The sequence below is a fragment of the Vombatus ursinus genome, unplaced genomic scaffold (assembly GCF_900497805.2).
Source record: "Vombatus ursinus unplaced genomic scaffold, bare-nosed wombat genome assembly UNPS02014812.1, whole genome shotgun sequence".
Taxonomy (NCBI): Eukaryota; Metazoa; Chordata; class Mammalia; order Diprotodontia; family Vombatidae; genus Vombatus; species Vombatus ursinus.
Genome location: NW_020954590.1, coordinates 10,339,111 through 10,366,336, shown reverse-complemented (window position 1 = coordinate 10,366,336; position 27,226 = coordinate 10,339,111). Strand labels below are relative to the sequence as shown.

Below are 27,226 nucleotides of genomic sequence, written 5' to 3'. Positions count from 1 at the left end.
TCTTTCTTTCTTTCTTTCTTTCTTTCTTTCTTTCTTTCTTTCTTTCTCTCTCTCTCTTTCTTTCTTTCTCTTTCCCCTTCCCTTTCTCCCTCCCTTTCTTTTTTTTTTCTTCTTTCCTTCCTTTTTCTTTCTTTTTTCTTTCCTTCCATTTTTCCTTTCTTCTTTGTTTCCTTATTTCCTTTTTTGGAAGGGTTCCACAACATTATCATCTGGTTGCCTTCCCTACAAAATCCTCCCACTTGAAATGAAAAACAGAGAAGAAAAGAAAAATACAACCACCATAACAAATAAGCATAGTAAGCAAAACAAGTTTACATAGTGGCCATGTCAAAAAGCATGTCTCATACTGCACCTTGAGTCCATCCCTCTTCAGATGGATTAGTGGCAAAAAGACAAACGGTGAGGAATTTAAGGGCAGAAGATAGTATGTAGTTGAACCATTCAACCATAATGTCAAGACATAATGTAAGAAGCAGAAGGTAAGGCTAGAGCAAGGGGAATGGATAAAGAGAAAAGGGAGGAGTAGAGGGATTGGAAAACATAGTGAGAACAAAAAGGTAGAGGAGTAAGAAAAACTGACATATGACCAAAATGGAAGATTCTATTATTTCAAGGGATGACATGTTTGTAATTTGATGCCGCAAAAATAACATATAGATGGAATTAAGATCAGGGAGGAGAATTTCAGAACTGTGGATAATGGAGGGAGCATATAGTTAATAATGAGTTCAAGGCTATAAGGCACCCATGGGTGGCTGGCATAGACTGATATAGAGATCATGGAGATCATGGATACTGAGGAAACTAATGAAGTCAAAGACCAGCATGTTTGAGAGGATATTAACATACATAGATATAAAGGTAGATCTCTCTCTCTCTGTCTCTCTGTCTGTCTCTCTCTCTCTCTATATATATACACATATATAGTGTGTGTGTGTGTATATATATGCATATATACACACACACACATATATACATACACATATACATATATACGCATATATGTGTGAGTGTATGTATATATGTGTGTGTCCCAGAATAAGAGTGGAAGGGTTGAGGTGGAATGGAAGACTGTTGGTGGTCAGGTATTAGATTCCTTTCCAAAAAGTAGGTTCAACAATCTAGAAGCTAATTGATGACTGAAACAAGAATCTGACTGAGTGATATAGATGGATGGAGTGAACTTCAAAGGAGAATGAGAAGTTGCTGAATGATCTAGGAATATGCTTGCACCTCCTCTTCAGCAAATTTGTTGTGCATGAATTAGAGTATGAAAAAACTTAGAGAAAGAGCAGCCAGTAATAGAGAGAGTGATCAGGGATGTATTTTCTTGCAGAGAAATCTAGATTTCCATCAATACCAGAAGATGGAAAGGATATAAAGTAAAGACATCTAAGATAGAGGGCAGTTTGTTAGCATTACTGTTAATTCCAGAGGAGTATGGATTGTAGAGAAATAGAACCAAAGTGCAGAAAAATGAGATTAAGTAGGAGAATTTTTAAGTAGATGGATTTTTGACTCGGTGTCTATACTTTGAATCATAGGAATAAGGGGAAGAGAAGCTGAATGCTTGCCTGACATTGCATGAATGAATAATTAGTTAATCTTGAGGCTCCCAGCCTCCATAGTCCAACATTGCTGACCATCATCTTAATGTGGGGGGTAGTGGCATCAACTTCGATACTTTGTCATACAAAAGTGTGAAAGATGGATGTGAAGACAACTAGTGACAGAGTTCTGTCCAGGAATCTAGGTCAGCAAATGACTGGTATTCTGATCTCCTATCACCTCTTTTTTCTATGAAGCAAACATACCCTGAAGATATCCAATACATGAAATAAGCACTAAGCCCCCTATCTCTGAATCTCCTGAAGCACTGGTCTTTTTAAGAACTGAGGGTTTCCATTAATGGTGTATATAAGATCTCTTTGGAAATGTCTCTATTGTTTCATCAACCTGAGGCTCTGGAAACTGTATTTCTTCTTTGCGTTGAGTGTCAAATGAGGAACAAGTCAGGTATCAGTTTCAGAATGGAATTTGCTTTAGCTCAAATTCAGAGATTAGGTTTGTGGAACAGATAAAATGATGCAATCACTGGTTTAGTGGTTGTTGTTGTTGTTTTTTTACCTGTGTTGGCAGAACCAACAATATAATAATTTGTGTGTGTGTGTGTGTGTGTGTATGTGTCCTTTGAATCTGCTCTCCTCTGGTTTTTCAAGAATCAGTCGATGAAGGTGACTCAGCAAACAATGCACCTGATCTACACTGTCTCTGTTAATCACCCTGCAGCACTAAATAATAATAACTAATCAGAGGACATGAGTCCTATAAAGATATGCCCCAGGGAGGATAATGGTCAGTCCAATGCAACAGAATCTCAGATAGTGCTCCAGCACCTTTGCCTTACTATTCTGTTTTGTCTGGTTGTTTCCTCTCACCACTTTGCACCCTGTGGGACCAAGATTCCCCCAGTTCTCCTCATCTAGGAAAGAAAATCCATCTTCTTAGAACTATAAGTAGAAAATTCATAGTCTGGGGCAAGTAGCCCCAAATTTACTCTCACAATTTTTTTTTCAGATCAATACAGTTGAGCAGTTGAAAAGAGTGTGTATGTACATATGTATGTGAGGTAGGGTGGGCAGGGGAAGAGACCCTAGGCCACCAGCCTCAGGTAGAGATCACAGCTGAGGAGGGCAATATCCCAGGTAGTTGAGGGGAGCAGAGTTAGATAACATAGGAATTCACCTGAAAAACAGCTGATGAGGATGAGAAGTGGGAAAGGCATTGAACTAACATTTGCCTAATTCTTCTCTATATCTAGGTGTTAAGGACAATTTTTTCTTCACTACTGAAAGGCTGCAAGTGCTGTCAGTGCTCTCTAAATTTCAGTTACTTTTTTCCTAGTCATGGATCACCTTCCCCCTCTCCTTAAATCAATTGAAGCTAGATGGATCAATGTAAATCTTTACTGTGCAATTACTCCACTCCCCCCATCTATGGGGCTTAGATGGTTAGGTTTAGAAAGGCATTTTTTTTTGTTTAGTCCCATATCCTCCCCTATCTTCCCAATCTTCCCTCTATCTTTAACCTTTCCTAATCCTCTCTTTCCTTTACTAATAATGATTGTGATTATACCAGCTTTCCTCAAAGCAACTTTGTGAGCTAGGTCGTAAAGTGGCATTATGCTTATTTTGTAGCTAAGAAAATGGAGGCTCACTCAAAGAGTAATTTTTCTAATAAAAATTTGAACTCCAAAGTCTGTGAATCCAAATTCTGTGTATATTCACCTATTTCTCCAGCCATCTATCCATTCATTCAATTAGCATTTATTAAAATTGTGCTATGACCTGAGCATACAATGGCAAAAATCAACCAGCTTCTGCCCTTAAGAAACTTATTTTCTATTCAGTGGAAAATTAAACACGAAACACATGGTGTTCTAAAAGTCATAGCAATTTTTTTGGCTTTGATAGCTTAAAACTACACTGAGACTTTTGAGTCACTGCGTATACATAATAATTTTCATTAAGAGGTCACTAGAAACTAGACTGATCATGATAGAGTTCTTGTAGCAGATGACACTTGAACTTAGCCTTGAAGGAACCTAAAGATTTTGTGAGGTAGAAGTTTAAAAAAAAAGTGTGCATTCCAACCATGGGGCATAGTCTGTGAAAGGCATAGAAATGAGGGATGGATTCCAGGCCAGTTTGATTGGAATGGATAATGTATGATGGAGAGTAATGTGCATTAAGTCTGGAAAAGTAGACTAGAGTCAGACTGTGAAGGGCTTTAAAAAACAGAGGCATGTTGTTTGTTTCTTTGTTTTGTTTCTCCTCTTGGACACTGGACCTTCATGTCCTGAAGAGTGACATTATCCCAACTATGTCATAAGAATATTGATTTGGGAACTGTTTGGAGGAGAGATCAGAGACAGAAAAGCTGGGAGGTAGTGTGACTATTTAGGAGACTATTAGAATAGTCTAGGCAAGATATGATGTGGGCTTAAATTAAGGTGATGGGTATGTAAGTGACAGGAAAGCAACAAGTGCATTATTTAATATGGAGGAAGAGATGATAATACTTGGCAACTAACTAGATGGGAGGGGCCAAAGAGAAGGGAGAGTTGAGGATGAATCTGAATTTTTGAACTTGGGTCTTTGAAATGATGGTAGTACCCTCAACAGGAAGTTAGGAAGAGAGGATGTCATTTGGGAGATGATAAAGTTCTGTTTTGGACATGTAGAGTTGGGGTGTCTAAGGACGGATATATAAATCTGGGAGTTGTAGGCACAGAAATGATGGCTGAACCCGTGGGGGCTGATGTGATTACTAACAAATATCATAGAGAGAGAAGAGAATGTGGTAAAAGACAGATCCTGGGCTACATCTACTAATAGGAGGTTTGGGGACCAGAATTATGTCCACCAAAGGATACTGAGGACAGGTAGGAGGAGAACCAGAAGAAAGCAAGATCATGAAAAATGAGAGAGTAGTGAGTGTCTGGGAGGAGGGAATGGTTGAAAGTGTCAAATGCTGTAGAGATGAAGAATGATGAGAACTGAGAAAAGGCCATAAATTTGATAATTTATAGGCCAAGTTCATTTCATTACACAACAATGAGAGCAGGGGAAGAGAGTGCTGGAGTTTTAATAGGTCCCATCCTCTGAGAGCAGTCTGTCACTGAGGCCAATGTCAATTTAGATTATTGCCAGGTCTAAGCCCTCTTTCCATAGGTATTTTTGCATCAAAGACTTGGGACAGACTGCTACAGGCAAAGGAAAAATATACAACAGGAGAACAGTTGTGTCTCTATGGTTTCCCATTGGGCATAGAGTACAACATGTTGGCACTGGGAGCATGGTCCAACACAGACAAGCCAATTAAAAGGAAAAAAAAAGATCCTCCCATATATAGTACAATATTTCATAACTGTAAGAATAAACCAGCACACACAAAATGGACTTCTGCCACTTTAAATGTGTCAACTATTGGGTGGCTTCCATGAATAAAATCAGCCAAGCTTTAAAAATATATATTATTGTCACTAGAAACCATAAGGGAGGCATAGAAATGAGCTTTGCTGTTACAAACACAAGGAGTAGCAGTGGGCCCCATCGCCTGAGGCAATATGCAACAGCAAAATGGTGTGACATGCGAGGAGGACAAAGGTGAATCCCCATCCCTCTTCTAGGTTGTCTGATAAAGAAATGAGCAATGCTATTTATTGATGGAGCCATAGCATTTACCTTCCCCTGAATGCCCAAGCAGTGCTAGGATTGGGTCTCCTTTTATTGACTCTATTATGGCCCAGACTGCTGGTGAGTTAGCACTTACTGATGTGAATGATTTTTACTACTGATGCCACAGTGTTCTTTTTGGATTATTTTCCTAAAATAGAAGTGGATTTAAGTGATAGGTATTGGGGCAGGCCTGGACTGCTTCTGCCCTTCAGATCCAGAGAAAACACATGTTTCTTGGCTGTCAAGTGTGGAAGAAGGCAAGCGAAGCTTCCTTGAGTGAGGCATCTGAGCAACTTGACACTGTGAGGGTGGTCACTTAGGAAGCAATGTGGTAGAGTTGAAAGAGTGCTGGGCTTGGAGTTACTGGGGACCTGGATTCTAGTCTTGCTTCTGATACTAACTGTGTGGTGATGGACAAATCATTCACCACCCAGTCTTAGTTTCTTCATGTATAAAATGAGGACAAAAATACCTTTAGGGCCTCCCTCACAGGTTTGTTCTAAGGCTTGATAAAATATTGTGAGACATTCAACAGTTCAAAGCAACAAGTACTTATTGTCTTTAAAGATATAAAAGGACAACTAGGTGGCACAGGGGATAGAGCTCCTGGAGTCAGGAAGATCTGAGTTCAAATCCAGCCTCAGACATTTCCTTGCTATGTGACCTTGGACAAGTCATTTAATCCTGTTTCCTTCAGTTTCTTCATCTATAAAATGAACTGGAGAAGGAAATGGTAAACTGCTCCAGTATCTTAGTCAAGAAAACCCCAAATGTGATCTTGAGGAGTCATTCACAATTGAAATGACTGAACAACATGAAAAATATAAAGTCCCTACTACGCGTCAGGGACTGTATTAAGTACTGCAGATCAAAGACAAACTCAAAATAGTTCTTGCCCTGAAAAAGATTACATTCTACTGGAGGTGAGTGTAGGTACATGGGTGGGTGGGAGGACACATAGTTTGTATAAAGATGAGAAAAATAAATACAAAATATGTAACTATATACAAAATAAATATTCCCTTTGCCCCTTTGTCTCTGCTTTGTAGAATCCCTAGGTTCAAGTGTTGCCTCCTACATGGGACCTTTCCTGATCACTAGCTATGAGCACTCTCACCCACTCTAAATTACTTCGGATTTACTCTGCATATATTTTGCACTTATCTATGAATCAGTAGCATGTAAATTTCTTGAAGGCAGAGTTTTATTTTCATTTTTGTAGCTTCATTATGTATTACAATGTCCAGAACGCAGTAGTTGCTTAGTAAATGCTTGAATAGAAAGAAATTACAAAGTCAGGGGAGCCCTTTTAACTGGTTGATAAGAAAAGACTTCTTTCTTGTTCAAGTGGCCCTGAAGGGACTAAGTGGTGTCAAGAGGTAGGTAGAACAAAGCATTCTGCACAGGTGTGGGAAGACTGCCTATGCAAGGCATGGAGACTGGACGTAAAAAAGCCAAGTATAGGGGGAAATAGGTCAGTTTGTAGGACTGTTGAGTGAGGGTCTTGAGGGTCTAATATATAATCAGCCTGGAAAGACAGATTGGAATAAGGTGGTGAAGAACTTTAAGTGCCCAACAGAGGAATAATTCTGGAGGCAATAGGGAACCACTAGGAGTCTTTGAGAAGTTTAAAGCTCAGTTAAAATAAAGTCAGTTATCATGCTGGGGAGAGGGGAGGGTGGTGCTATTGAATTTTCGCAGATTGGGATACATCTTGGGAATCTCAAGGACCAAAGTGTTTGAACTTTCCCAACTTTCTACCTCAGCCAGAGGAAATTGGTGTCATAGTAGATAGGGTACTGAGCCTGGAATCAGGAAGACTTAAATTCAAATGTGACCTCAAACACTTACTAGCCCTGTGATGCTGGGCAAGTCAGTTAACTTCTGTTTGCCTCACTAATAGGGAGAATAATAGCATCTATCTCTCAGGGTTGCTTTGAAGATCAAGTGAAATAATATTTGTGAAGTGCTTAGCATAAGTCCTGGCACACAGTAGGTACTATGTAAATGCTTATTCCCTTCCCCTTTACCCTTTCTCCCCTTCCTCTGTACTTCCCACTGTATATAGATGCCAAAACAGTGCCAGCATTCTGGCCAAGGGTTGTGGGATGTTAAGAACTCTGAGCTGTCAGAACTATGTAAGGGAGAGTAGGCTCACAACTGAGCTCTATTGTGCCCTCTTGTGGACATACATGGGGCAGTGTGTATTGAGAGAGTTAAGGAAGAGGAAATCATAAACCACTTAGAGACTAAGCATTATTATGGAGTTTTTAGCAAGTCTGGTTGCCTTTGGAAGGGAAGTTTGGTCTAGGTGAGCCTCAGGGTGTTTGGGAAGGGTGTGGTTAAACATATTCCTAAGAGAAAGAATTTCGGAATTACTTCACATGAGTGTTTCACTACCTATTTCTTTCAGGTTACCAGTCCCTAAGAAGGTGGTCAAGGGAGCAATGTGTATATCTGTTCCCCCAGCCCCTAGGTGTTGGCTCTGTAAGTAGTGGGAAGGGATGTGAGGTCCAAATGCATTACTTGTCAAATGAGTGGATTTGTGAGAGTAAGGAAGCCTGAGGAATCAAGGGTAACCATGGATACCTATGCATCTAGAATTAAATGTAAACTCTTCGTTTTTGGCTTTTAAATCCCTTCACAACCTGGTTCCAACCTATCTTTCCAGTCTCATTATATTTATATATAATTTATATATATAATTTATAATAATTATATATGTATAAGGTGAGGCAATTGGGGTTCAGTGACTTGCCCAGAGTCACACAGCTAGTGAATGTTATATGTCTTAGGCAACAAGGGGCCACTAGAAGTCTTTGAGAAGTTTAAAGCTCAATTAAAATAAAATCAGTTATTATGTTGAGGAGAGGTTTGAACTCAAGTCCTCCTGACTCCAGGGCCAGTGCTCTATCTACTATACCACCTAGCTGCCCCTAGCCTCACTATTTATTACTCCCCTCCTATTTAATCTATGGTTCAGACAAACTAGACCTTTCTCTTCCCCACACATCACATTTGTCTCCAATCTCCAATCTTCATCCCTTTCTACTAGCTATCCCCATGCCTAGAATGTACTCCCTTCTCATCTGTGCCTCAAAAAAATTCTTTACTTCCTTCAAGATTCAACTCAATATTACCTTCTACTGAATCTTTCCTGGTTCTTCCCAGTTGCTAGTGCTATCTTTTTCTTAACTGTATAGTATTTACCTTTTTGTTGTAATTTGGTCAATTTCAGTTGTGTCCAACTCTTTATGACCCATTTTGGGGCTTTCTTGACAAAGATAAAGTTTGCCATTTCCTTCTCTATCTGATTTTACAGATGGAGAAGCAAAGGCAAACAGGGTTAAGTGACTTGGCCCAGGTTCACTCAATAATAATAAGTTAATAAGTTTCTGAGGCCATATTTGAACTCAGGAAAATGAGTTTTCCTGACTCCAGGCCCAGCACTCTATCCACTGTACCACCTAGCTGCTATAGTATTTAGCTACTTTGTATTTATTTTGTTTATCCTATTATACTTATATGTTTGCATGTTATTTTGCTTGATAGAATATAAGTTCCTTGACAGCGGGAATTATTTCATCTTTTGTCTTAGTATCCCCACTACTTAGCATAGGACATAGACACAAGTAGGTTTATTGATTCCTTGGTTGACTAAATTCATGTTTGGTATTTCTCTGATGTCTCCTCTGTTGGGTAAATCTGAGATGATAAGACCTACCAGTTATGTTCTAAGGCTTCTGAATAGAGGAGGTAGAGCGATAGAAGATTGGAATTCATGTTAAGGACAAATCAGAGTTATCCATTTGTTTTAGAATCCTCTTCCATCTTGAAAATGTACTGAAGTTCTTGAGTCTTAGTTCTATGTCTCCAAAACTAAGTTGGGACAGGGGGAGATGAGAAAGAGGTATTCATTGATTTTTTAGTATATTTCTATGTACCCATATACTGCTTTTATTTCCAAGAATTCTCTATATTGAGGCACAGCATATATTAATATGGCAAATATGATTCCTCTTAGACAAGAGAGGGGAGAAAGAGGAATCAGGGAAAAAGAAGCAGACACAAAAAAGATGAAAATAATAAAGAAAAAAATGAAGGAAGCATGATCTAGCGAAGGCAAAAATGGATCAGCAGGACATTTCAAAGGAGTTATCAGATGATACCAGAAATAGAAACCTAGAAATGTCTTTCATGATATCTAATTATGGTGTAAACAATCTGTCTTCAGGATGCTATATTATATACATAGCACATATATAATATTCTAGCATTATTGTTATTATTATTATGATTTGAAATTAGGTCATATAGTGGAGAGACCCCATACTTGGAGTCAGGAAGACCTGAGTTCAAATCCTTCCACAGAGACTTAATAACTCTGGCTCTGGGCAAATTGGTTAACCTATTTGTACCTCAGTTTCCTTATCTGTAAAATGGAGCAGTTTCACTTGAAGGCCTCAGAAGTCCATTTCAGCTCTCAATCTATGATATAATGAATGACTTTTCATAAGCACTCAGAAAGCAGTTGGCCCATGTACAACATTAATCAAAACAACACTTTGCATTTATGTATTGCTTATGCTCTTTCCAAATTGTTTTCACACATATTAGCTCATTTAATCCTTACAGCAATCATTCAAACCAATCCATCAACAAGCATTCATTCAGCATCCACTTTATGCCTGGTGCTTTGCTAATTATTGATGACACCGTGACAAAAATGAAATAGTCCCTGACCTCAAGTAACTTACATTCTATTGGGTAAACAAAATTTATAGTTATATCCTTATATCAGTTGAAGAAATACAAAATAAATCAAGCAACTCTTCAAGGCAATTTGAAGAGGTGATGCTAACTCTGTTGGATAGATGAAGAAAATCATGGGATAGGGTAGGATGGTGGTGGTGGTTGGGACAGGCTGAGATTGTGGTGGAGGGAGGGAAGATCTCATAAAATGATCATGTCCCAGGATCATTAGCTACCTCACAGTAATGTTGTGAGGATCAAATGAAACTACATATGTGAAAATGCTTTGAGCAGAAACTAGAATCCTCATCTCCTGATGGCTGGTCCAGTGATGATAAAGACATGACCTAGGGAAGAAGACAGTCAGCAGTTTTGCCTTTAAGCACCATTAGAAAAGATGCAGATGAGCTGCTCCCGGGAGACCCAGCAAGTGCACAGTAGGTGGTATGTTCATCAATGATGATGTGCTGGGCATAAGCTGAGGCTATAAGTGGGTGGGAGGAGAAGTTGTTATGACTACTGTATTTTTATTTTTTACTGAACAATTTGTGATTATTTGAAGATTGAGAGTGTTGTCTTATTTTTTTTTTAAATTTGGAGAGGAGGTGGTAATGGAGTTTGTTCATATGCCCAGGGAAGTGGTAGGCTTAATGAGCATTGTAACATGGTGGAAAAAGAAGTAGCCTTAAAGTGCTTGATTGTGGACAAATGCTTTCTTATCCATCTCAGTTTCCTGACTAGTAGAATGGAGATTACAATATTTGACTTGCCTACCCCATAGGGATGTAAGCATCTAATGAAATAAAGTCTTTCTATATAAAATCAAAGTTAATAATGTATGTGCCATAAATGCAAGTTATTGTTACAATTAGGTTGAACAAAGCAGGGAGGGGACAGGGCTGAAAAGCTACTGATGAATATAGACCAGGTTCTTGTTCAGGGTAAGGCTAACAGGGAATGGGGTGCTAGAAGGCGCAGTGGATACAGTAGATAGAATGCTAGGCCCAGAGTCAGGAAGACCTGAGTTCAAATATGACCTCAGACACTTACTAGCTACGTGACCCTGGGAAAGTTACTTAACCAACCCTGTTTGCCTCAGTTTCCTCATCTGTAAAATGAGCTGGAGAAGGAAATGGCACTTAAGTATCTTTGCCAAGAAAACCCCAGAAGGGGTCATGAAGAGCTGGATGTGACTGAAAGCAACTAAATAACAACAGGGGAGCATACTTAGCAGTGTGCTGATAATAGTTAACAACTGGGTCTCAAAAAATGTGCACATGACACAATTTTAAGCTTAGTCTGCATTTTAACATTTTCTCCATCACTTTCTTAATTCTGGATAATCAACAAAAAAGGCCTGATTTGTAACATTTGCTGATTTTGCAGTCGTAAATGCTCTTGAAAGCGACTCTAGGATACCCTAACATCCTCTCACCCTTAACAGGACTGATTTCTGAGGCTTTGGGCCTCAGCAATGACAGTGGCACTGCACTGATAACTTTTTTCCCCTCTTCAATTACATCACTTAATGAAATATGTAACATGAAAGACAGAGGTTCTGACTGTTACTTTCCTTATTTAACACTCATTATTTTCATCCCCTCTTTTCTTCATTGTTTTTTTCCCTCCTCAAACATCCTCCTAGTTATCACCTATTTTATTTCTTTTCTCTTTAACCCACAGAACACAAGAGCTAATGAAAGAATCACACACACACACACACACACACACACACACACACACACACACACTCCTTCATGAATTTGGCTCCAGACTCCAGCGTGGAGTTTTATGTTTTCAGGCCTGCTGTGCTCTCCTACTGAAATTGTGTGAATGATAGAGTGCCCGGGAGGGGAAAGGCAGCCATGATCCTATGCCTTTAAGAGATCACTGAACAGCTGTCTTATGAACTATCAGTGGTCATCTGGGAAGCACTCAGTAACTGCTTACAGGTGGTGCGCCCGCGGCCAGCTTTTTATGAATGTTCTGTGGCCATACGGGCTCCGGGAAATACTGATAGCTCTTTGCTCAGGCTGGTGACTTAGCAATCATTACATGAGAAGGTAGGAGCATATATATAGAATCTCATAAAGCTAACTCAGACTTGTCCTTCGTGCGGCTCCTGCTGCACAAAAGTAATTCATCCTGGGGGGTGCAGGTTGAATACGGTGTAATATTGAAGGGGACTGGTACCTCCTCCTTATATAATGTCATTTGGGGGCATCTGGGAAGGCCTATATGACCCTCACCTTCCATATACACCTTTTGAAACTCCATCCTGATTTGTCAGTCTTTGGATACCCCACGGATGTGGCATTACTTGAAATGTCGGTCATTTCTACCTCATCGAGAAGGAAGGATCTGAGATCAAGCTTTGATCAGGAGCAAGGAGAGAGCAGAGGGTAAGGTTGAAGATATATTGTCATTAAAAGAGGAAAATGTGAAGACCAAGGTAACTGGAGATCTGAAGAGAAAATTCTCCTTCATCATCTGTATCTGTGTATATCTGTGTGTGTTTGTGGAAATTCAAGCACAAGAGTTCCCTCACAAAATCAGTGGAGCCAGATGGTAACTGGTATGTGCTGATTTTTTCTGAGCTTGCTAGTAGAGTTCTACAAAACATGACCAGCATCTAAGTTGATGTATTGTCAGGACACTGGATAGGGCCTGGACCTGTGATTTTCATTGGTATAGGGAACTTCCGAAAGATAATGAAACTCTCTCTACCAATTGGGCACCTTCTCTGCAACCAATAGTCTTTCAGATTTGCCTAGGGCACTCAGAGGTGACTTGTCCATGGTCACTTGGGAAGTATGTGCCAGAAGCAGGTCCTGAACCTAGGTCTTTCTGGTTCTGAGGCCAGGCTTCTATTCATCATGCTAGGTTGCCATTCTTAGAGTATTGTACCAGTCATTTGTACCTCAGTGTGAATGGATGATCTGTGTGGAGGCATTCAGGGCACTGAGATAAGGCAGGGGGAGGAGAGAGGGACCATTAGGCAAAGAGGTGGAAGTCGAGATATGCCCATTGATGGATGGGAGAAAAGATGATGAAGAAAGTCCAACCTTTCCTCCTGGGAGATTTTGCTGAGGTCCTGTTCACCCTGACAGGGTTCTTTTCTCCTAAATAAGTTTAGGGATCTCTTTGAAGAATCTGGGGACATATCATCAGGCTCATCCTGGATGCAGTTAGGAACAGGGAGGGGATTGAGCCATAGGGTAGCCTAGAGGGATGATGAACTTGTGGGCATGAGCTCTGTTGAACAAGTGACAAACCAACTGTTCTTTTTTTTTTCCTTTTTAGAAAAAAAAATCAGTGACCCTCCCTCTCATTCCATAAATCTTACTTCTGTCTTAAAGTGGAACACGGAGACTTGTTTGTTTGTTTGCTGCATGTGAAGTGTTGGCATCAGACCCCTCTGGGAATAGCGAGCTCCCGATCACTCGGAGTGCACTGGCTTAGCAGTTGATTGTGTTTTGCAGAGCTCTATTTGCAAGCTTAGAAAATCACCACACACAGTTCACCATATGGCAAACCGATTTTGCTGAGGGGAATAATGTGTTTAAATTTCCACAAGGAAAAAAAAAACACTCACAAAAAAAATCTCCCCCAAATCTCAGCGTTTTTCCCCCACTGCCCTGGTTGCCATGACCACCAGCCTAAAACACTTCACAGTCTGGGTACCACTTATGGATATGGAAAAGAACTTTACTTAAGATACAACAAAGCTGAACTTTCGATAAAATGCGGTGGGGGGGAAGAATCGTTATGGATTAATTTGCTTTTGCAGGCAAATTACATGAATATGCAAAATTTAATCAGGCATGTGTACACAAATGTACCAACTAGGAGGATATTTTAAAAATGACATTTCTCAGCCGTAGTGAAGAACTGCTCTGAACAGTCAACTCATTTTGGTGCAGTGACAGTGAATTATATTCTGTATGGCTGGATGCAATGAACTCCTTTCCTTTCCCTCCTCTCTCCCACTCCTAAGCTCTCTACTGTTCTTCACCTTGGAACCTTCAAACTTTTCTGTCATGCTCAGAGAGAAATTCTGGCATTAGGGTTCAATTGTCATCAGAATTAGAAAGATAAACTATGACCATTTTTATTTATAGGGAAAGATAGTGGGAGGGCAGGATGACAAAAGCCATCTTTGAGGTCCAAAAGGGCAGCTGGGAATCACCATTTCTGAATTGTTAAGGCAACACTAAATTTAATTCTATAACAATAGCTTATATTTATATGGCTTTTTCAGTTCTACCAAACACTGTTCTCACAACAGTCTGCTGAGACACATTGTCATGAGTTTTATTATGCCCATTTTACAAAGGAGCAGACTGAGGCTCAGCTTCCTGAGGGCCTCTGAGGTCACACAGTTAGTAAAGTTATCAGGGGCAGGCTGTGAATCCCGCTTTGCTGAATCCCAGTCTGACAATCTCTCCGCTATTCTAAACTATACACATTGCTTTTACCTTCCTCTTCATTGCCAGTCTTTCCCAGTATACCTTTCATTTTAATTCAGGGCCATATGTTGTTTTCAGTGGCATCAACACTGTCTGGCCCACAAAATTATTATTGTTTTTAAAATGAATAGTTCTGAGTTTCTGGGAGTCTGGATCTAGAACCAGGGAGTTGCCACTGGAGAGCTTGCTTTCTGATTTGGTATGAAGCCCTCTAGAGTTATTAGTAGAAATGTGAACCTCCAAAGTGACGGATCTCACAAAGGCGAAATGCATCACCCTGTATAACAGCTTTCTGCTCCTGCCCACACATTGTTGTTCATTTTTGTTGAGCAACTGAGGACTGTGCTGTAAGAAATCACACCTTGAAGGTGGATTTTTCACAGGTAGTTGTTCCTTTTGTCACTTGCATTTTTCATAATTCAATACTTTTTAATACCTGCGATTAACACACCCAAAACTGGAACATCTCTAACAACTCTATCTTCCCACTGCAGGTAAGTTTTGTCTGGGCTGTTAGGGGAGTGTACTTTATGGTGAGGAAGCTGGGCTGATAGGTCTGTTGGGGTGGGGAGAAGGGCAATAGATACCATGGGAGTCAGCAGTTCTGAGTTCTAGTCCCAGTTCAGACATTAATTTGCTAAATCACCTTGGGCAAATTCCTTCCCATCTATGAAGCTCTGTTTTCTGATTTGTAAAATTAAGGAGTTGGAATACATGATTTCTGGGGTCCCTTCCACTTCAAATGCCATGGGATTCTATGTTGACCTAAAGGATGTATATTGTTGTTCACTCATTTCATTCTCTCCATGACCCCATTTGGGGTTTTCTGGGTAGAAATATTGGAGTAGTTTGCCATTTCCTTCTCCAGCTCATTTTACACACAAGGAAATTGAGGCAAACAGGGTTAAGTGACTTGCCTAGGGTCACACAGCCAGTAAGTATCTGAATCCAGATTTGAACTCATGAAGATGAGTCTTCCCAATTCCCAGCTCAGTGCTCTATCCACTGTGCCACCTATCTGACTCTAAAGGATGTGTAGGCTATATACAGCAAAGTCAGTGTCATCCCTTCCCTATGGTTCCCCAAAGTCCTGTCACATCTGTTGCTTATCCCTGCAACTCATACCACCTAGCAGCATTCCTGAGCTGCCTCTCTTTTAGCCCCTCAAGGGCTAATGTTCCTTCCTTTGGCCGAGAAGGGGAACGTAATTGCCCTGATTGCTCTTGCCACTTCTGCCTCTTCTGTGACTCTTGCATCTTTCTCTGTCATGGTAGACTAGTAATGGAAATAGCTTGGGCAAGTGGTCATTGGGACCTGCTGACTAACAGAAATGAATGGGAAGTTGAAATATCCTGAGAGGTAAGGAGGCAAATAGCAAAAAATCACACATTGTATTGGCGTGTACCTATTTTGGTGGGGAGGGGGCACAGTGGAGTGAGTGCTAGATCCAGTTAGGAAGAACTGAGTTCAAATCCAAATGAGCCTCAAACACGTATTGGCTATGTGACCCCAAGGAAGTCACTTAACCTCTGTGTAACCTAGTTTTCTCAACTGAAATGTATGCAGTAAAATCGCCTACTCCCCAACGTTGTTGTAAAGATCAAATGAGGGGCGGCTAGATGGCACAGTACATAGAGCTCCGGCCTTGGAATCAGGAAAACCTGAGTTCAAATCTGGCCTCAAACACATGATATTTACTAGCTGTACGACCCTGGGCAAGTCACTTAACCCCAATTGCCTCACTTAAAAAAAAAATCTCACAAAACAAAAAGATCAAATGAGATAATATTTGTAAAACATTTAGCACAAGGCCTAGCACATAGCAGGCACTTAATAAATACCTGTTTCCTTCCTACAGAGAAGGTGGGGTATGCCTGTTAGGGGAATGCGTTTGAGCAAAATAAAGACAAGTATGCATCTTTTACATATGTGGAAAATATGAGAACCAAAGTGGAAATTCAGATCCTCAGAGATCATTAGGATATACGTTTAGAGCTGGAAGGGAACTTAGAAGTCATTGAATTTAACTCCTTGTTTTAAATATGAGGAAACTGAGGCAGAGGTTGTGAGTCATTCAGTGTTAGACAGCTAATAAGTGCCCAAGGCAGGATATGAACCCAGGACTTTCTGACTGACTCTGAGTACAGGACCCTATCTAATACCCAGAGTTTGCTTGGTTGGGAAATCAACAGGAAGATTCACTACCAAAGGATTTGGAGGCAGGACTGCCGCCAGTGGAAAAACAAAATTTCCAACCAATAGTGGGGATGGGAGTGGGGGAGGGGAAGTAAAGGGAGAGTAGGAAAGTTAGAGAAGTTGGCAATTAGGAAAGAATTGGGGACAGAATTACCTAAACCTCACCATTCAATCTTTTCTTCCTGACTGGCTAGCAGTGCCTAGGAGTGTAGAAGTGAATGAGTTTGATTCAGGGAGTCCAAACTGGTAAATTCTATGTTGGAAGATTTAATGGGGAGAGGCGTGGAGCAGAGAGTCTATTCTCTTTGTGGAGTCGCAAGGAAGCCTCAGGCTTAGATAAGATCACGGAACAAGCTAAGTCTGAAGAATTATGTGACCCTGGGTCACACTGGGTCTCTGCTCTCTTCAAATAGGTGATTAATATCACAACCCATCCATGCCTTGCCATCCAGCATGAGTCCTGTCCTCAACCATCTTCAATCATTCTTAAAGTCCCCCCAAGGGGTTCTACTCAACATGGTATAGTGCTTCTTCTTCCACTCCTGACATCATGTGTGGATACCAGTGGAACATGGCATTTTTATGGCATGGATGCTTTTTACTCCTGTTGAACATTTTGATGATTAATGTGTTGTAGCTTGTAGCCTCTCTGATTGGACCCTGTGACTGGAGGGCAAGGCCATGGGCTCCAGTGCCTCTATTTAAAGAGGTGACTCAGCACAGTTTTTCTCTCTATTTCTTGCCAGCCATATTACTTTTATACTTTTCTGGAACTTTCAATCATGGTGGGCTACCTTCTCTACCTGCCCCTCCCCCTCCCACTTTTTTCTGTGTTGTCTTCCTCCATTAGATTGTAAGTGCCTTGAGGGCAGGGACTGTCTTAGTTTTTATTTGTACTTTTATCCCTAGCATTTAACAGTGTCTGGGACATATTAAGTGCTTAATAAATGTCACTTCCACCATGCATGCTTCCATTGTCCTTTAGATAATTCTCAATTTCAGCTTTTCAGATGCAGGTTGTTACAGTTTTAAGAACAATGGATTTGGGTTCAAAACCCAGGGGAGACACTTACTAGCTGTGTGAACTTGGAAAAATTCACTTAATTTCTCTGGGTCTCAGTTTACTCCTTTGTAAAAAGAAGATGTTGGATTAGATACCCTTTAAGGCCACTTCCTGATCTAAATCTTATTATTCTATAATTTACAGGCATATAACATTGCTGGGAGAATTTTGGTGATAAAATGGGCCTTTGTGTCAATGAGAAGCTTTTAGTTGTTAAAAGGGCTCAGGTCATTGTCTATTTGCTGTGTCTGTCCAAGATATATTTTTTGAGAATATGTAGTCGGAATGTTTAGGTAACACCCAGGTTAGAATCAAGTAGTTTTCTTTTACATTTACATTTGTAATGACCTTACCCTTAGTCTATAAGAATACTTAACATTAGGGTGGATGGACATTTATTAGCTGAATTTCAACCTAAACCTTTGCATATTTGGTGGACAGATTGAAAAAATGAGCATCATGATCGGATTAGAACAGCTAAGGATTGCCTGCTTCAATTCGTATCTACATATCTTTGTGTGGCATCTTGTTTGAACCATGACAGCCACTGACACCAAATTCTGTATTGCAATAAACCAAACTTAGAACCAGACCTTTGAGTTGTCATATCATAATGTCCTAAACCAAGAGTTTCAAAAATAATGAAGCATAATAAATCATATTAAAATATTATTCATAATAAAATTTAAAATGTAGATAGCTGGATAGTACAATAGATGATAACTGGGCCTGGAGTCAGGAAGACCTGAGTTCAAACTCAGCCTCAGACATTTACTAGCTGTGTGACCCTGGTGAATCACTTAACCACTGCTTGCTTCAGTTTCCTCATCTATAAAATGAGAATAATAATGGTGCCTACCTCTCAGGGTTGTTGTAAGGATAAAATGAAATAATGCTTGCATAGCCCTTTGCAAAAATTTAAGAGCTACATAATGGACAGCACAATTATTATTTTGTAGCTGGCTGGGTGCATTGCATAGAGTGCTAGACTTCGAGTCCAAAAGATCCAAGTTCATATCCTGCCTCACTTGCTATCTATGTGACCTTGGGTAAGCCATGTAACCTTTCTCAGTCTCAGTTTACTTATTTTTGGAATGGAGATAATTATATCACCTACCTCACAGAGTTGTTGCAAGGTTCAAATCAGTTAATATGTGTAAAGTTCTTTGTAAAACTGAAAGAGCTGTATAAATACTAGCTATTAGTAGTAGTAGTAATAAGATTTATATCATTTTCATGTCATCCTTTAAAATTTGTCTTTGATTATACTCAACAATGTAGTATAGATGTATAATTTATAAACATGTTTGTTGTTCAGTTGTTTTCAGTCATATCTGACTCTCCTTGATCCCATTTGGGGTTTTCTTGGCAAAGACATTAGAGTGGCTTGCCATTTCCTTCTCCAGCTCATTTTATAGAGGAGGAAATTGAGGCAAACAGAATTAAGTGACTTGCCCAGAGTCACAGAGCTAGTAAGTGTCTAAAGCCAGATTTGAACTCATGAAGATAGTCTTCCTGACTTCAGGCCTGGTGCTCTATCTACTGCACCACTTAGCTGCCCAATTTACAAATAAAAATATACATATATTGTATATGCATGCTGAAAAACTTTTTACTGATGGGAGACATGATTAAAAATATATTTAGATCACTATATTAGATGTCTGAATAGGGCTCCAAGAGACTGAGTCATATGAATGGGTTAAAGTAAGAAGATGAAATTTAATAAAGGTAAATATAAAGTTCAACGTGTAGATTAAAAAAAAATCAACTGCCCAAGTCCCAGATATGGGCTTCTTGGATTTAACAACATTTATAGGAAAAAGACAATGGAGGACTTAGTTATCTATAAGCTCAATATGAGTTACAATATCAGTCTTCTTTGATATAAGTATTGTATCCAACACAAGGCAATAGTTCTATTGTCCTTCTCTTGTCCCCTAGGCTGGTCAAAATCACATCTTGAATAGTGTACTCAGTTCTAGACATTGTACTTTTAGGAGTGTTATTGTCCATTTGACTATATCCAGAGAAGTGTGATCAAGAATTTGTTCAGAAATCGTGTCATATGAAGAATTATAGGAGGGGATGTCTAGCCTGAAGATTTAGTAGAGATATTAGACCTGTCTTAAAACAATTGAAGGACTATCATGTGCAAAAAGGATTAGATTTGTTTTAATAGCTCTGTAAGTTAGAACTAGGACCAATGGATCAATGTTCCAATGAGGCAGATTTTGGCCCAATGCAAGGAGAAACATTTTAATAGTTAAAACTATTTGAAAACACAATAAGTTATCTTGTGATATGTCGCATTGTAAGATAAGTTAATGAAAACCTGGGTGACCCCTGTGCTAAAAGAATTTGTCACACCCCCAAATCTCTTGAGTCGTAGTACTCCTAGGATTTTCCAAGGCTTTGGTCAGGAGAATATTTTGCAGGATGGCCAACCCTCAGTAAATTCACATAATTTTGGCGTGAAAGAAAAGTATTTAATGGGGATTATAAAACGCTTGAACTGCTAGGGGAAGTTACTGGCTCCATACAAACACACCAATACATAACAACAGCTCCTATATAACTAAAATCAAAATCTTAAGAGTATATTTCCCAGATATGAGGCATACGAAAGGAGAATCAAATGACTTACATATGCATTCTAACCCCAGATCTCCTGACCACAGATACCTTAGCTTTTCTTCCTCTATACCTTAATGACTAGAAATTTAAATGTAAATTTGCAAATCCAGATAAAGTATTATATGGTTCTTGTGTGTGCTTTCTTTTCTATCCATGCCTTTTTCCTTTCCCGTTTAAACATTACAGAGTCACAGAGTTGGAAGAAGGACCTCAGAGTCCTTCTAGTCAAACTCATCCTGAATAAGAATAATCCCTTTTTGTTGCTGCTCAGCTGTTTTTTTCAGTCGTGTTGGACTCTTGGTGACCCCATTTGGGGTTTTCTTGGCAAAGACATGGAGTGGTTTGCCATCTCCTTCTCCAGCTTATTTTAAGATGAGTCTTCCTGATTGCAAGCCTAGTGCTTTATCCTCTTCTCCAAGTGGCTATCTAACCTTTGCTTGAAGAACTTCCATATGGTTTTGTTATCTTAAAATAAGTGGGAGAGGATTCTAGGAAGATGGCAGAGTAAGTCAGAAAACTTTCCTGTCTCCAAATTTCCTGGACAAAAGAAAGACAGAACATCACCTCAGAGGGAATGTAGAGCAGCAGAAATAAACAAAAGTTAGGGTTAAGCAGTTGTTCTCCTAAGACAACTTGAGAAGACCCCAGGAAAAACCCAATATCCAGGGATGGAGGTTTGGCCTGAGTGAAGGGCAAACCCTTCCAGGCTGACTCAGTAGAATCAATAAACAACAAGCCCTGGGGGCATCTGGGTTGGGACACAGCCTCAGCCTTAGAAATTGTCATCTTACAACATGGGGGGGCTAAATAGGAGTAGATTGAAGAACCTTCCTCTGTCAAGGGATACCAAGTACAGCTATACTCACCAGACCCACACCCAGGCTGTGATTTCAGGGGAGAAGGAACTAGCACATCCCTGGGGAGTGCTGCAGCAGTAGCTGCTTGCTGTGGGCACTTGCCAGGGAAGCAGAGCCCCTGGTTTCAGTTCCAGAGCAGAGAGGACAGCTGTAATTTGTAGCCACCAGAGGGACTACAGGGAGTAAGATCATTTGCGAGACAGTGTGGCTAGGGGCCCTAGCTGTGGCTTAGGAGTAGAAAAGAGATCCCATGGGTGAGCCCCAGGACAGACCTTAGAAAATAACAGTAAGAACGACCTAAGACTTGAGGCATTATTCCCCATGACTCGGGACTATAACTTGATTACACTAATAGTTGCTAAAAACAAAACAAAACAAAACAAAACAAAAAATAAAAATGAAAAAGCAAAGGAGAAAGAACTCAACTATAGATAGCTACTATGAATATAAAGATCTGGGTTCATATTCAGAAAAGATAACGGAGCAAAAAAAGTCATTCCTTTTTCAATGAGAACTGTCAAATGTTCCCAAGCACAAAAAGAGTTCTTGGAGGAACTTAAAAAGGACTTTAATAAGAAATGAGAGAGATGAAGGAAAAATTAGTAAAAAAAAAAAAAAAGAACAATCCAAGAAAATCAAGAAAATTGTGAAAAGAAAATCAACCAACTTGAAATAGAGAATCAAAAACTTAAGGAAGAAAATAATTGCTGGAAAACTAGAATTGGGCAAAAGGAAGCTAATGACATTCTAAGACACCAAGAAATCATAAAGCAAGATAAAAAGAATGAAAAAAATAGAAAAGAATGTGAAACATTTCATCAGAAAAACAATTGACCTAGAGAACAGATCAAGGAGAAATAAAATAAGAACAGTTGGACTACCTGAAAATTACGATGGGAGCAGCTAGATGGCTCAGTGGGTAGAGCACTGACCCTGGATTCAGGAAGACCTTAGTTCAAATCTGGCCTCAAACACTTGACACTAGCTATGTGACCCTGGGCAAGTCACTTCACCCCATTGCCTCACCAAAAAAAATTAAGATGAATAAAAAGAATCTTGATAATTTAATATTACAAGAAATTACAAAGGAAAATTGCCCTGAAGTTCTAGAACAAGAAGGCAAAACAGAAATAGAAAAAAAATCCACAAATCACCACCTGAAAGAGATCCCAGGAGGAAAACTTACAGTAATATCATAGCCAAGTTTCAAAGCTCCCAGGTTAAAGAGAAAACATTGGAAGCAACAAGAAAAAAAAACAATTTAAATATCATGGATCTACAATAAAGATTACACAAGACCTAGCAGCTACTACGTTGAAGGACTGTAGGTCTTAAAATACTATATTTCACAGAGCAATAGAGCTGGGCTTACAACCAAGGGTAACTTACCTAGCAAAGTTAACTATAATCCTGATAACAGATATTTAATGAATTTAAAGACTTTCAGGTATTTGTGACAAAAACAGCAGAACTTAAGGGAAAATTCAGCATATAACATCAAGGAGAAATATAAGGTAAATATCAAAGACCAATTATAAGGGACTCAAGTCAAATTGTTTACTTCTTTTATGTGAAAATTTATCTGTACTCATGACTGTCATCATTATTTGGATAGCTTGGAAAAAAAAGGCTTGGGCTGAGCTATATATGATGAGGTGATATAGAAGAAGCTAGTGGGACAAGGACGGGGCAAGTAGTGATGGAACCTTACTCTCATTGGGAATGGGTTAAAGAGGAAATAACATAAATATTGAGAAAGGTATAAAAATATTCTGAATACAGAAAGAAATAAGAGGGCAAGGGGATAGGGCAAGGGGATAGGGCAAGGGAGAGACTCTTGGAGGGGTGGGTAGGTTAAGGAATAGAAGTGCAGGTAGAAGTAAAGCAGAGGAGTGAGGAGGGATAGGAATAGGGTGAGAAGGATAGGAAAAATAGGAAGAAGGAAAATACACAAGTAATTATGGCTTAGAATGTGAATGGGATGAATTCACCCATAAAATGGAAATAGATAGCAGATTAAAAAGTTAAATTCAATGGTATATTGCTTTCAGAAAACACTACAAAAATGAGAGATACATACAAAGATAAAGTAAAGGGAGGGAGTAGAATTTATGATATAAAAAAAAGCAGAGATAGTAATCATGATCTCAGACAAAGTTAAAGCTAAAATAGATTTAATCAAAAGAGAAAAACAGGGAAGCTTCATTGTGTTAGCAATATTATTTAATATTGTTTTAGATGGCTTAAAATAAATAGATAGTATAAAGTACCTGAGAATATACGTGCCAAAACAGACACAGAAATTACATGAAATAAACATAAAATGCTTTTTATACAAATAAAGTTAGTTCTAAGTAATTGAAGTAATATTTATTGTTCATGGGTAGTTAAAACCAATATAATTTTTGACAACTTTACCTAACTAATCTATTTATTCAAGGCCATCCCAATTAAATTACTAAAAACTCATCAGAAAAAATAATAAGGTTTATATGGAAGAACAAAAGGTCAGGGAGTTCAATAAAACCAGGGGAAAAAAGATGTAAAGGAAGCAGATTCAGCAGTATCAGACCTTAAACTATATTATAAGGTGAGAGCATTGTTGAAGTATAAAATGGATAATTTAGATTATCTTAAACTAAAATTTTCTTGTATAAATAAAACCTATGCAGTCAAGAATAGAAGGAATGCAGAAAACTGAGAAAACACTTTCATAGACAATCTCTCAGATAGGATATGATTGGGTAGGAATATTGCTGTGGTGTAGGAAGTGATGAGCTGGTTGATTTAGAAAAAGATGGGAAGATTTGGACTTATGAAAGACAATGCTATACACTTTCATAGAAACAGGCGACAAGTGGGAATAAGCATAGCATGGTTTTATATATATATATGTGTATATATATATATATATATATACATATGTGTGTGTATGGGTGTATCAGTGTCTACATGTATATATGTGTATGTTTATAGATATGTATGTGTGTGTATGTATTTCCACAATATTTAATTACATCCTTCTTTGAAACAAAGGTGGGAGGGAATAGAGGGGAAAAAATAAAGTGAAAAGTGCATAGCAAAGAACAAAAGAAAACCTGTAAGGAAGCAAGGAAAAGCCAGGCAGCTTTGAACACAACATGTAGTATTTATTATATGAGTTTTTTTGAAGTGGAAATTTATTGTTTTATATTCAATCCTCTCTTATGTTCTGTTGTGTACATGGCAATGTTTTATTTTTCTTTTCTTGGTTTGTTTTTAAGTTTAAAATAAATATTAAAATTTACCAAAATAAAAGTGGAGAATTTAAGTTCACAAAGCCAGCATCCTAAGAATATTTTTACTTTCTTCTGATAAAAGTCATAAGTAGAGTAAGAGGATCAGCATTTTTGGTTCAGGCTATGAAATTTAGAGAAATGTGGATAGTACTCCCACAACACGATTCCCCTCAATACTATCATCTCTTCCCTTGCCTGCTGCATCTCTGGCAGTAACCATAAGCCACAACATGCTTCTTTCAGTGTCTGGGAATTAAGAAGATACAAACAGAACACATCTTAGTTTTTTCCCCTGCTATTCCCTTCTCCCTATTTTTTATTTATTTTTTATTTTTTAGGCAATTGGGGTTAAGTGACTTGCCCAGGGTCATACAGCTAGTAAGTGTCAAGTGTTTGATTGGAGGCCGGATTTGAACTCAGGTCTTCCTGACTTCAGGGCCGGTGCTCTATCCACTAAGCCCTTTTCCCTAAAGTGGACTTCAAGTGGCAGTGACTTCATCTCTTGGTATACTTCCTCCCTGTGGTGGCCATAATCCTGACTTCCCCTTTTCCTAGCAACACCTAAGCCTTCAGCAGCACTGAAATTTGGTCCTAACTCCCCACTCAGTTCCTTCCATGTACAACAAATACTAGTTGATTGTCATTCCAGTTTTGGATTATGAGATTTTACAGAGGAAACATTTTTATTTTCTATAAAATTGATCAATTGATAATCTCTATAGGAGATTTTAAAATGCTTACAATCTGTTTTACACTTATTGTCCCACAATATTTTCATCTTTTCATGTGTTTAAGCTTCATCCCAACCAGATAGAAATGAATCTACTCTTGCTTGTGTGTTCCCCACTCAACTAGGAAAAAAAATTGATTGCTTTATAAATACTTACATATTTCATTTATTGAATCCTTATGTAATGCCATCTTATATAACTGAATAGAAAATAGGAATGAAAGTAAAATCTTCTCCAAAGAAAAGCAGAAATTCCCTTTCATCCTCTCTCTAGGTCCAGAACATTAGAAGTCAGACATACATTTCTCTTGATCAGTCTGAATAGATGTGGAGTTGTGTTGACAATGATATATTATCTCTATGAAGAAAGCAGCAAATTTCTAAGTGAATCAATTTCAGAGCAGATTCCTCATTTGCTATAATGGAATTTCCACTATAGCTGCTCTTTAAAGAGATCATCCCATATATCTTTAAGCAAAACCACTCATCTTCATAGATTTTGGATTTCTTTGTTTGAGGAGCCTAAAATTTTCAAATTTTATAAAAAATTAGTACAAATTTGAGTAGCCAGAAAAAAATTTAATAAGTCATTCCTTAATAAGAACTAGCATTTCTATGTTGCTGTATTTTTTACAAAGTGCATTGTAAATATTATCTCATTTGATCCTCACAACTACCCTGTGACGTAGGTGCTATTATCCCTATTTTATTTATGAAGAAACTGAGGTACAGGTACAGAGATGTTAAGTGACTTGTCCAGATTTACATAGCTAAGTGCTTGAACTCGATTTTCTGACTCTAAGTCCAGTGCACTAACCACTGTGATACCTACACCCACAATGACTATTGTTATCTGTATTCCCAGCGCCCAGCATTGTGTCTTCCAGACTGCTAGCACGTTTGAATTGAACTGAACCTACACAAAAAGTTCTACACTTTACCTAACTACCCTCCTGTCCCTGGTTGGCTTGATTTTTCTAGACTTACATTTTTCCAAGGCCACTATTTTAAATTCTTGAAGTATTAAAAAAGATTTGTTAAAGTCATCATAAAGTTTACTATACTACAGAAAAGCACTGTCCTAAGATTAGTATCTGGATATCTTTTATCTAACTGGAAAGGTGACAGATGCAAGAAAATGCAGCTTCAGCTACGATGACAGATATATTTTCAATATCACTTTTAGGATCAAGGGTGAGTCAAGATCAATAAAACAAGTGAAGAATAGCATAAAGTGGAATTGGTAACCTGCATGAATAAAACATTTAGTAAATAATCTACTTTTGGTCCTTACAGGAGTCTTAACTTCTGTTTTTATACTATTTGAAATCTCCATTTGAGTAAGAATTATGACTTTACTAATAATCACAGAAACCTGAGTGCTGTTATCTGCTAGTAACAAGAGTCATTACTGTGATACATATGCTTTCAATTACGCATGCAAGAGTATCCTTCATATGAAAGGAGAGGGAGGTCCCTAGACCATAGTTAAAAAATAGCTTATAGTTACATGGTGCTTTGCAGTTACAAAACATTTCATGATGAGCATCTCTGTGGCATGGATTAGAGGTACAGTGGGTAAAAGTAGCAGACTTGGAGGCAGGATAAACCTGGGTATGAATTTAACTTCTGACACTTAATAACTTCATGACAATACTTTATTATGGGTATAATTATGTTCTCTATGCTGTTGACTCCCACATCTGTATCATTGTGGTTTAGTTGTGTCTGACTCTTTGCGACCCTGTGGACCATAGCATGTCAATGCTGTCCATGGGGTTTTCTTGGCAAAGATAGTGGAGTGGTTTGTCATTTCCTTCTCCAGTGGACTAAGGCAGAGTTGAATGACTTTGCCTAGGGTCATACAGCTAGTAAGCATTTGAGGCCGGATTTGAACTCAGGTCTTCCTGACTCTAAGCCCAGCACTCTATCTCCTGAGCCACCTAGCTGCCTCTGCCACACACACACACACACACACACACACACACACACACACACACACAC

The 27,226-nt window shown here is 38.8% G+C and overlaps 1 pseudogene; it reads right to left on the bottom strand.

Moving 5' to 3' along the window:
- Positions 1-27,226, bottom strand: part of LOC114053837 — a 112,603-nt pseudogene that overhangs the window by 16,942 nt on the left and 68,435 nt on the right.